The sequence below is a fragment of the Lampetra fluviatilis genome, chromosome 43 (assembly GCF_964198595.1).
Source record: "Lampetra fluviatilis chromosome 43, kcLamFluv1.1, whole genome shotgun sequence".
NCBI lineage: Eukaryota > Metazoa > Chordata > Hyperoartia > Petromyzontiformes > Petromyzontidae > Lampetra > Lampetra fluviatilis.
Genome location: NC_136317.1, coordinates 6,994,222 through 7,007,123, shown reverse-complemented (window position 1 = coordinate 7,007,123; position 12,902 = coordinate 6,994,222). Strand labels below are relative to the sequence as shown.

General features: G+C 45.8%; 1 protein-coding gene across 3 annotated transcripts in view; it reads right to left on the bottom strand.

Moving 5' to 3' along the window:
* The window catches only part of LOC144947063 (plastin-3-like), an 81,769-nt gene extending 68,867 nt beyond the window's left edge, over positions 1–12,902 (bottom strand). For 2 of the 3 annotated variants that reach the window (XM_078876217.1, XM_078876221.1), the window contains exon 1: positions 12,787–12,902. The gene's annotated coding sequence lies outside the window, so the exon portion shown is untranslated. Of the gene's footprint in view, positions 1–12,552; positions 12,750–12,786 lie in introns of those variants that run through there. The other variant, XM_078876218.1, reaches the window with a different exon arrangement.

Genomic DNA, 12,902 nt, shown 5'->3' with positions numbered 1-12,902 from the left:
TAGGTCTTGAAAAGTAAATACAGTACTGCATGTTTAACATTGCTCATATGTATACATGTTATGTCAATAGTTGCGGATGTCTTGGTTATTGTAAATCCCATCACCTATAGACATATCTGCTCTTTTACACCGCTCATAATGCGTCTGCACAAACTAAATATATCGAGTGTAATGCCCCAGCAGGTGACACTCCTGTTGTCGGGAGCAAATTAACCTGGACTGAGAAGCTTTTTGTATCCATTTCTTTGTATGTATGTTGAACACAGCCAATCGGAGGTGCGAGGAATGACAACAAACTAAACACAAAAAGCAGTTCGAAAGACATGAGCTTTCAATATAGATTTAAAAGTACATAGCTCCAGTGGCTTCCTGATATCGGAAGAGCGTTCCAGACGGCCGCAGAAGCGGATCTGACAGCGCGCGATGCAGTAACCATCTTTGTTCGGTGGCTAGCCATTAGCCGCTGCTGCGAGGACGACCGGTGCTTGTGTGACGAGATCAGCAAGGCACTGTGGTTCATTCGTGGGAAGCACTTTGTGTGTATTGAGTGCTGAGCTTTTGTTAACACCTGATGATGCTCGATGGCATCTCAAGCCTAAAACCTGGTCGAACAAAATTGCCAAGAAATGTTTTGCTTGCTATTCAACTTATCTCCGGTTTTTGCCGATCACTCAAATCAAATTGCGTGTTTGCCCACGACGTGACAACTTGAATCGATTGGAGCTGTTTTTGGGTGGTGGAGAGCTATAGTTGATGAATTGACAGAACACCTACACGACCTAACTTAAAATAAATAATTATGAATCTTAACCCAAAAGTGTTTTATTGAATGTGGCTGCAATAACTTAAGTGAAGGCGGGCAGCGGACGTGCGTCACAGCACAAATCGGGCTCCAAGTTGGTTTCGGGCTTGTGGAGACAACCGTGTAGAACGAGACGAAGGTGAGAAATAAGGAAGTGAGCAAGAAGAGGGAAGAAATCTGCGGCTTAAAACTGAAATATATGCGGAAACTCTGCGTCATCCAGGAAGAGGTGATGGCATTGCAAGAAGAAGAAGACTCGGGGCTCCACCATCGACATCGCAGATACATTGCATCCATTAAAATCAACTAGAGCCCATCGAGTATTTGGCTGCTGCTATACATTTCCACTTGATAAGCCACTTCGTTGAGCTATCATTTGTGATAGCCAGGTTGTTTCTGAAAAAGAGCTATATAGCAGCTCAGTGGGCCTTACCTGCTAAAATAAAAACGATTTAAAATACTAAATATGGAATAACATCCATGCGTTTTCATCGCCTGTGATTGGGGTGGCAGCAACTCCCAGTGGGTTGGTTGTTAAGGTTGAATGGGTTTGGCGCAAGAGGTATTGAATAATATTCTGAAATCCATTTCCTTGAGTTTATTAACAATAGAAAACTATGGCTGGAGGGCATTTAACCTAATCCTTAATCTCTGAAACCGAGGTACAACATTCTCTTTTGAAAGACAGAGAACCCAGTGTGGAACACAAAGAAAGTCCACTTATCCAGATGAAACTGTCATGGGGGTGGGGTTGGCGGCTCACGCCCAGATTATGTGTGCGAGCAGCCCACCTATGGAGGCAGCGAGATTCCTTAAGGAGAGTTCATCAGCTATGTTGATTAACTCACCACTCAGACTGTTTATAATTAAACAATGTATCTGGAGACGCTGCACCAGCAGTGGTGCACAAAGCACAATTAACATACCGCGTACATCATCGGAACGAAATATGAAGAAAAATCAAACTAAAATAATTCTAGATTTGAAGCTTTCGTGACTGCAAGGAATCATATTCTTAGGTTTTTTCGGTAAAGTCACGTAGGTAAAACATCAAAATTAATAAAAAAATAAAATTTTTATTTTATTTTTTTTATAATTTTGATGTTTTTTTTTTAGAATAAAACTAAAATAACTTTATCGGTACAGAGGCTCCCACAAGGTCATGCGAGAGGGCGTGGCAGTTTGGCGCTGGCTATCGTAGAGTGCGGTGGTCGTGTCGCTACAGTTCTCTGCCGTGAGTAAAATGTTTTTTTAAAACAACGGCGCTAGACCTCTAAATAAAATTAACGCCGAGACGCGCACGAGTGCAGCATCTCAGAAACGGTTAACAAAACAACTCACTCTTGTCAACAGCACTGCCTTAAAAGAAAAAAATATATAATTGGCAACGCTTTTGGGCAGCGGGCCTTCTTCAGGCAATGCCACGTGCTATTGAGAAGGGCTATTGCCCAAAATATCACCGATCATATTATTTTTTCTTTTAAGGCAGCCAAACATCTAAATGTAGGAGACTTTCACAAAAAGGCTTAAGGCTCGGTGAAACGCTCCGTGATAGAGAGGACCATAGCCCGTTCACAAAGGACTGCACATAACTGCTTGTGCAACGTTTAATACTTAGTCAATGTCATTCACTGCACTACACAGACAATGTAAAGCAGGTAGTGATGAGTGTCATTACTCTACCAATTAAGACTGCAGGGCGCCCAAGACTGCACCACAAATAGTTATATTCCGCACTTTTAAGTGACCTTATCCCATCCACGAAATACCCAACATCCCCCAAACGTACCCGAACTCAAAGGCCAAAAGTCTCGTTTCCACTTGCTTGGGTTACATTTCTTTTCTCTGACCCCTGCAGGAAATAGGCCTTAGACCTTCTTTTTCAAACACCCATCTTTTAAAAGTAAAGTTGACCTTAACACTATATAAAAAAAAAAGTGGTTTAACTCTATATAGTCAATCGGTAATCTGTCCTGCGAATGCAATACGTCTCTTGACCTCTATCTCACAAAACCCTGCATTATGTAAATCACTACTTCAATGCACAATCATCTTCTAGCTCCACATTCTCACTACCCACCGACATCTGTGACAAAGGTGCATGAACCCAACCCCAACCCTAACAAGTGCCATCGAATTCACTTCAAAAAAAGCGAACCTTAAAGTGCCTGTGTCCGGCCTCGGTGCAATGTCGAACTCTGCAATGCCCCCAAGCCCGGCACCACACGCAGTTATCGTCTGCGCACTCCCGTGTCCCCATCTGCGATGCACTGGAGTGTTTCACTGCCTCTGCTCTCAAGCACGACATCCGCGCCACGCGAGCCTGCGTTAGACCGTGCGTGTTGTCAAGCAGCCCTGCTTATCTTGGACACGCGCAACGCCACGGTGATCTACGTGTCTTCTAACCCAATCTGGACAGGTTAAGCGTGTGATTAAATACTTGGGGTTCTTCAACTGGTAACCGTTTTGAGAATCGATTACGAGTTCTCACGGTCGGGAAGTGGTTATCGTTTACAGTGGTATTTTAGTAGGAAGAGGGCGGGCATACCCACGTTTCACCCCACCAGCCACACCAACCGTGGTGAACCAGGTTTTTACTGCTGGGTGGACAAAGGCGGCGGGAGGGGATTGCCCAGTCGTTTCAACCGCCGCGCCGGGAGATGGAGTCGAGCCGGCGACGTCTGGCATGCAAGTCCCATGTGCGGCCAACCCTTACACCATCGTGGCAGCTCCCGTCGCTTCTCAGTTAAAGAGGTAAACACATTCACGTTTATTGCTCTCCACATTTCTATGCTTGTGCCAAACTGGCAACCAGTTTTTACCGGTTTTGTTCATGCGATTGCCGGTAATATAAAAAAAAATTCACAACTCAATGAAATATTGCAATATAAATTGATAAGTCAGGGGGTTCTCTTGGTATAAATATATATTTTTAATAACATATGTAATTTTGATCCGTATCATTTGCTTGACAAATACATTGTCCATGTGTTGCCAATGGTGTAGGATTCAGCCGGCTTCATATTCACACAGGAGCGTGTTTGAGAACTCACAACTTTGGGTCATGCCGACATTACTCTCACGATCAAGAACTGTGTTTCCACCAAGTTATTATTTCATTCAATGTTGTTTAACCACTTATCACATTTCTAATCGTTAATCTGTTAGTATATGACGATTATAAATCACAATTGTGCAATCGAGAGTCAGGTTACAAGGCAAAAGTATCCATTCCAGAGAACGAGATCGTGGTGAAACGGTGTCATCATCACATGGACCGACCCCCAGAGAGAATGACATCACAGGTGATGATGTAGCCCCCCGATAGATTGCTCACACAGTCTTCACACGGCTGCTTTCACAGATTTGTATCATGCCATCCTTTTTAGATAAGAGTCCTCGTACAAAATTAGGCCAAATTATTTTAGGTATACAATATACACGATGGGGAGTTTAGCGCCGTCCTCGGTGGCCACGTAACAATTTACAACAGTCTACATTGCCTATGAGCATGCGTGGAATTAATATGTTGGAGGTCAGTGGTGCTGGGCGTCAATGTGTCGGGAGGCACTACGGTGGCGAGATGTTAACTCACTGACCTCGTATACAGGACGTCGTGGGTTCGATCTTGACCCCACCGCCTATATATCTGGAGTTTGTATGTTCTCCTGGTGGTCACGTAAATTTTTCTCTGGGTCCTCCGGTTTTTCTCTCCACATTTAGAAACATGCGTTTAAAGTATTTGGCTGCTTTACATTTCTACATGATAAGCCACTTCGTTGAACTATAATTTGTGGCCAGGTTGCTTCTGAAAAAGAGCAATACAAGCTCAGTGGGCCCTTACCTGGTAAAATAAAAAATGATTTAGTTTAAGTTTTAAATAGTTGAGCTGCCGTGGCCACCCGGCCACATCGGCACAAAGCTCCCCCTTTTCCAGTGATAACGCCCCCAATAACCGCTCCAAGTGTGGCACCGCAGAGACGCGAGGAGGGCGCCGATGCGTTGTATGTGTGCGCGAAGCAATCGAGCGACCGCGCGAGGAAAGGTCAATCGACACGGAGGGGAAACCGGCATGAGAACCCTGGCAGTGACTTCGTAGAGGAGTTGAGGAAATGGCGAGATTTCCGTTCCTTAATTCGGTCACGCGGTTCAGAGTTTTTTTTTCCTTTCCTTCAAAATAGCAGTTTGTGAAACTACTCTTCTTCGGTGGAAAATATTTTAGCGCGCAAAAACATTTGGTGCGTACCCATCTGGGGGAAGTAAAAAACACACATTCAGTAAAGTTGCACCATAAAAACATCTGTCTACCGAGCGAGTGTGCAGTCGGCAGTCGGCACGTGGTTCCGTTGAAGCGCCACTCCACTACATAACATATTAGTCACCCGATATCTATTCAATGCTTCTGTGCAACTAATTTTTTTAAATTGTGGGAATTATTTTGTGATGCTGCTGCATTGGCAAGTGGTGCACAAACACACATAACAAACAAAAACTAAACACATTTGTCAGTAACACTGTGGCCTTAAAAGTAAAACTATATTTTTGCCTGAAACGAGTGCCATTATTGACCAATGTATGGCGTTTTTTGTTAATTGTACTGCGATCAGTCAACAAATAATCTGCTGGAGCCGACTTACCTGAAGGGAATTTAGAATTAATTACTTAACAACAATTTTTGTTCGTGCTGTATTTTGAATTTCCCATGTGACACGGTTGTTTGTTTTGTTGATTTATATTTGCTTAATTTTTGTACTTCATTTAATTTGATTTTGTCAATTTGGTGACCAAGATCACTCCTGGAAATGAAACTTTCCTGATCTCTTGAGATCTCATCTGGTCAAACAAATACACTTAAAGCTTGTTCATTCAACCTTATTACAGGAAACATCAATGGACAAATGCCCTTCGTCACAACAGAAAAACCCCCCAATCACAAGATTTTGATTGACACCATTGGATAAAGCAATTCACATTGTGCCGCTGTCTTCAAAGCACCGTGGAAGACTTTTAAATAGTTCCTCTGAATAAGCGCGATCGCAATCTTCTTCTTTCATATGGTTGATGTAGATGTAGAGCAACAACTACAATTCCACATTCAGGTCGTCAAGCCAGATAACCGCATCAGGAGCAGGAGAGTGTATCATCGCCGTGATGACGTCTCCTTCATATTTGTGGATCCGGCATTGCGTCGCTATACGTTGTTACGGTCTGTTCTGGATGACCACAGTCGCACATTGGAGAGTTGTAATTTTCCAACATTGCAATTGCAATGTTAGCCTACGATTGAAGATGATACAGTGCTACTTCTCACCTGTGCTTGTGCCCCACAGTAGCCCCTAAAGGGAGGAAATAATCTAGATTTGAAGCTTTCGTGACTGCAGGAATCCATACTCTTTGGTTCTTTCGGTAAAGTCACGTAGGTATCAAATAAAATAAAATAGATCACATTTTATCTTATTTTATACCTACGGGAGGTAATATGTTTATAGTGAGAGTGAAACTTGCACACAGCTTTTATATTAAACAATAAGATGATGGAACTGGGGTAGGCTGAAGTTAAGACTAAGTTTTAGGCTGAGGATAGGCAACAGGTTTATAGCTTGCATTTAGGAGTATAGGTATGATAAAAGGCTACATTTGGGATTCTGTTTATTACTGGAAGCCCAATCCACACTGCCTCGCAAGGTGAAATATGGATTAAACAACCCCCAGCCCTAATTCTAGATTTGAAGCTTTCGTGACTGCAAGGATTCATACTCTTAGGTTTTTTCGGTAAAGACAAGTAGGTAAAACATTTTTTTATATAAATAATAAAATAATATTATAATAAAATAAAATAAAAAAATAATAAATCACGACGTTTCGGAGGCAACACAAGTCATCATTTGTGTCCGTCACAGCTAGATTTACAGTAAATCTAGCTGTGACGGTCCCACCTGATGACGGAGACTTGTGTTGCCTCCGAAACGTCGTGATTTATTATTTTATTTCTATTATTTTTTACCTACGTCACTTTACCGAAAAAACCTAAGCGTATGAACCCCCAGTCCTGACATGGCATGGGGAGGCCTTCATCCAGCAGTGGATTGACAAAATTCTGAGCAAAACATACAAAGTTCTGCAGTAGAGGACATGGGCACGTGACATCACCGAGGGCACGTGACATCACCGAGAGCGCTCTCCAGACGAGACGTTGCGCGTTACGAGGACCCACTCGAGCAGTCCCCACCCCTCCCACTTCTTCGTGCCACCGCCACTCGGTGCCACCCGACCCAGCGGCAGAGGTCGCAAACGGGTTTTGATTCCTTACCCGTACCCGGCCGCACCAGGGTCGCAAACGGGTACCCGTACCCGGCCGTACCCGTACCCTACCCGTACTCGGCCCGGTACGGGTAGGGTACGGGTATCGGGTACCCGATTGCGACCTCTGGGATGAAGCCATGTTGCAGGCGCGGGTGGGTTGATTCTAGGAACTTTAATTGTGAGAAGAGACAAGACGTTGGGAAATGAGTGACAAACGGTTACTCACCAGTGACGCACGGTCTACCCGTACCCGTACCCGGCCGCACCAGGGTCGCAAACAGGTACCCGTACCTGGCCGAGTATCGGGTAGGGTACGGGTATCGGGTACCCGGTTGCGACCTCTGCCCAGCGGCCGCACTCACGGTAAAAGAGAACGCACCGTGTAAGGACGGCAGCGCTCGCTACAGGAAATTAACCATGCCGCCGCAGGCGCTGCCGCGTGGTAAATCGATAACCGCGCATGGCACAGGTGTGGCGGTGACGGACGCTGCAGTGGGGAATCGTGCCCAGCGCCTCCGACTTGTCTGCAACTCGCTGCACGTGTCGTATATCGGACTTATTATTATGAATGGGGTTTGTGGGCCACGCTACGATGACGTATTTCGTTACGAGACACCCACCTGTCAGGCAATGAAATGCTTGTTGGGGGCAGCACAGAAAAAGCAGGTTTCCGCAATGATGCTAATGATCAGAATGCGTTTATTACATTTGTATCCAATTTGGACCCACATCGTAAAGAGAGGCAGGTCTCTGCCTTTCACATCTGGCAGTTCCCCAGCATTCATGCAAGCGAGCCTGACACTGCTTATGAGACATGGCATGTTCAAACAGGTCCAGAGTTTGCTTAAATTTAATTAATGCTGCTGAAATCCTGCACTCCCGAAAAGCTGTGCGGCTATGGGTTGTGTGAGAAATACTTTTATTTTTTTACGTGGAGAGACGGATATGTGAAAGACATGTCATATCTGCGTATTTATTTTGTTATGTATTGGTGCGGGGGGGAGGTTTTCTCGTATGATTGACAATTGTGTACTGTACTGCATTAACAGGTTAAATGTCTAAACAAAAGTCAGAGAAGCATCAAAACTACGATGCGCCTTTGAAGCCTTGTCAGCAATTTCCAGCATTTTCTTACATCACGTCACATTATTATCATTTGTATTATAACCTTTAAAAATCAATCCGAGAAGGGTGCATGATAAAAACCTAAGTATCCTGTAATTTAAACAAGGTGAAAGCAAGCCGATAACTCACATAAGTTTTACTTGTGACTTTGTAGAACATTATCTTCATGAAATTAGTTTTTTACGTTGTTTACTTTAATAAATAAGGCAGATGCCAAAAAAAACATCCCAGTGCGCCTTCCTTAGACTGATGGCACAATCTAGATGTAACAGTCAACATCTTCATATTTCGTTGAACATGCAGGCTTTCGAGACCAATGTTATTCATCATAAAAGGTTGTTGGGTTAGACTGCGTAAATATGTTTCGTTAACCCACCACCACCCGACAGCCAACTAGCAAGATTTCTCACATTCTTGGCTCTTTCGGTAAAGTCACGTAGATAGGTTCAAAAAAAATAACAAAAAAAGTACAAAAAACTACAACGTTTCGATCGCAACACAAGCATTCGTCATCAGGAGAGAGAAAAACTATCCTGAAAGCTGCTGAGGGAGGATATTTTAAAGGTTTTGAAATGGGTTTAGCCCAAGGGTCATGAGCGAAGTGGGCGGGGCTAGTGATGTTAAAGTGAGAAATTTGCATGTCAATGTAAGATCGGAGAGCTACCACGATGACGAGGGCGCAGAGGTGGCCATTGTATTGTGAGAGATTAGCATGTCAATGTAAGATCGCAGAGCCACCGCCACATCGAGGAAAACGAGCAAGGGTGGCTGTGTTAGTGAGACATTTAACCTGTTAATGTAAAGACATTTACCCTGTTAATGTAAAACCAGACAGTCGAAAATAACTACTCACATCGAAAGGTGGGATAGAAACATCACAGCCAGTTATGACTTAAACTGGTTAATAACGTCCTTCCAATGATTGCTCAGTTTGTACCCATCCTCTCGGTTGAAATTGTGTCTGTGTCTATATATATGGATGGCTTCATGAACGAATCTTTGTTGATAGCCAGTGGGCTTGCAAAGTACCTTCGTCTTAGAGAAATACTTTTCGTGTGAGCCCACCGCATTAAACAATGATCAGGGTATTGGTCCTACTGTGTTTCAGATCTGCCTTATGTTCACGAACACGGTCCGAGACATGTCGCTTAGTTTCCCCAATGTAACTACTGCCGCAGACACAGCTGAGTTTGTAGACGCCGGGGTATTGCATGTCAGGGATCACCTCCTTCACAGATGGGATCAGATCACGAATTTTAGGTATTGTGTTAAATCGAACCTGGATTTTGTGTTTGCTCATGATTTTGGAAATCTTTTTAGTGACCCCTGCGATGTATGGCAAGGTGATGGTTTTGATCGGGTCCTCAGATGGTTCCTTCCCAACGGTTGAGGTGATAGCTTTACAGATAGTGTGGTCTGTATATCCATTCAGACCACACATACATATCCATTCAAACCACACACATATATATCCATTCATACCAAAAGACCCAAGAATATAAATTCCTGCAGTCACGAAAGCTTTAAGTCAAGATTTGTCACATGAACAAAACGTGCCAATTAGTACAGCACACCGGTGTGTTGAAGAGTCAACCCACAACATTTACAATTTGAGTACGACGTTTCCCTGGGATGTGACGTTGGTGGCCTTGAGTCAGTGGTGGAAATTCCACATTCCCAGTCTCTCCATGACTACTGGTATATCATGTCAATCATTCTGCAAATGACCCAGGTCGCTCTTTCAAATGAGACTCATAATCGTCTTTTGAGTTCTCATCTGGTTAAACAAAACTAACTTGAAACTTCCCACAGCGGTAGCACACAGCCAACATGAAATTACATAATTATGCGGAGACGACAACCATCGACAACCTCATGGATACCGGCTCTACACGGACCACTGGGCTAACAGCTGTAAGGTGTGTTCAGAATAGATCAGGGGTCAGCAAACCTCCGGCTCTTCAAATAAGTGCTGCGTGGCTCCCAAAACTATAATTTCCAAGTGAAAAAGAAACCCCTCCTAATTATTTTCGATAAACGGTGAACGTCTCACAAGCCCAACAATGATTTGTAATGTGGCATTACAAATGACTGTGCTGTTCATAAAATAGTGATTACAAAAAATATGCTTTGACATTATTCATTAAGTTCACGTATCGTATTCACACGCATTGCGGCCCTCGAAATATTACGTTTTTTTTACCCAATTCGAAGAAAATGTCACTTCTTGCTATTTAGGTTGCCAACCCCTTCCCTGCTGGACACACCAACTACGCCCAGCCCTGTGGGGTGGTGGCCACGTCTATTATCACGGAGGGCTGCTCAGCAGGGCTGTATTCTGCACCACGCCCAAAGCACCATTCGCTGCTCCGGCAGCAAGGCGCCACTGTGAGTCACGCGCGAGTGGCGGGCATCTGCTTAGGTCATTACAATGAAAACCTCGCCTCACCCGAAACCCTACCTCGGCGACAGACCAACAACTCGATAACAATGATCGCAGAATTTCAGAGCCGTTTGAAAAACATGAATCTCATTGACTCATCCGCAGTGCAGAGGACTGGGATCAATTCACAACAGCATTAGCTTCGTGTCCACATTTCCCCACGCGGCCACTGCTGGTTGGAAATTACACGTTCCTCATGCAGTCTGTGGAACAATCGCTGATTGTTATCCATTATTTGACTAGAAGATGGAAATAGCCGTTGAGGCGGATTAGCATTGCATCTTTTGGAGGCACTGGCGTGCACCTCGGTGGGATAGATCAAGTTATTTTGAGCAGGCGACTAAATATTTAAAAACCGTGTTGATTGATATCCCACCCCGGGCGATGCGACCTCAAAACGTCCGAGTTGATTTGAGCGACTCACACACGCGGAGTCGCAAGCTCGCGAGGGACGCGACGCAGAAGATACCCCCGGATTCGATCTTTCGCGAAAGATTATGATGGGACCCACAATCCCCCAAAACACACAAACCATGGCAACGGATGATGCGGACACTTAATGATGAGGATGATGCACAAATTGAACATTTAAAAAAATATAACTCGCGGGCAGTTGTGCGGCGAATGTGATCACCAGCCAGAACAGAAACCGTGGAAGATGAAACGGCCTCACACGAACACCGCCACGTTCACAAATACTGGGGGGAGAAGGCGTCATCAGCGCAGCGATTCAACACTCCGCTCGCTACTCCTGCCACAATCATCTGGCTCATTAGAATTATAGTTTGTTTGCTAAACATCAACATCGGACATACGAAGATGCGGTTTTAGTCCACCCTGGACCAGATTTGGCCTTATTATTAATGCTGTGAGTATGATGAGTATGTATGTACAGTATGTTGAACTTCTCTTGCACCGTACGTAGCCAACCGTGCTAATCGGAGGTGCCGGGGGGGGGGGGGTGCGATGAGGATGTGATGAGGCTCTGCTGAGGTTCTGATGAGGATGTGATGAGGATGCGAGGATGTGAGGAGGATGTGATGAGGATGAGGATGTCATGAGAATGTGATGAGGATGAGGATGTGATGAGGATGTGATGAGGCTCTGCTGAGGATGTGATGAGAATGTGATGAGGATGTGATGAGGCTCTGCTGAGGATGTGATGAGGCTCTGCTGAGGATGTGATGAGGCTCTGCTGAGGATGTGATGAGGGTGTGAGGAGGATGTGATGAGGATGTGAGGAGGATGAGAATGTGATGAGGATGTGATGAGGATGAGATGAGGCTTTGCTGAGGATGTGATGAGGATGAGGCGTCACGCGTAGCACGGATCAGGGCGGAGCGCACAGCGGGAGGTGCCGAGCAGCAGTAGCGAGGAGAGAGAGGGGAGGGGATGGGAGGATGGCAGGGAGCGTGGGTCCTGGAGAAACGGGGAACGGCACAGGAGGACAGGCACGGGGGGAGAAGGGGAGAGATAAGAGGGGGAGAATGTGAGAGGGTGATGAGAGTGAAGAGGCGTGCACACACGCCAGAGGGTGGAGGGAAGCCAGACCCCCAGGTGATTATGGTGGTGGTGGTGGGCTGAGGGGGGAGGAGGGCGTTAGCGAGGGACCGGTGGCATGGGGGTAGGCAGGGAGGGCCTGGAGTGAGTGAGGGATTCGTGGTGAGGGACGAGAGAAGTGGACTATGGTTGGTGAGTAGCTTGTGAAGAATTAGGGGTGGGGTGGGTGAGGGGCTATGGTGAATAGTTGGGAGTCACTGCTGAATCAGCGGTGAGGGGTGAATTTGTGGTGAGTAATGAGCGGTGAGTAGTCGTGAGCGAGGATTGAAATAGCGGAGAGCGGCGAGTGAACGGTGAGTGAATCAGAACCCATATTTACCGGGGAAGAATCCGATGAGCTAAGAAGCGCTTTGTCACAGACGTCCACAATGTGTGGCGAACGAGTTGGCTGGCCAGCGACGAATCGTGAGCGAGTCGCTAGCGAACGAATGAGCGAGCGAGCGAGTGCATGAAGCGTCGCTTCTCCCGGCCTCAAGCCTCCAGCCTGGCACCTTCGGACTGCCCCGACGGGCCGCGCAAGGCCAGCGAGAGATGTCGGCGCGGCGGCCTTTACCTGAGAAGGGTAGGCGCACACGCGCGCGCTGCTGGCGGGGCTGTGTCGTCCGTGCGCTGGTGGCGCTGAAGGCGGCGAGAATGAGCGTAGCAGCAGCAGCACAGGGGGGAGGAGAT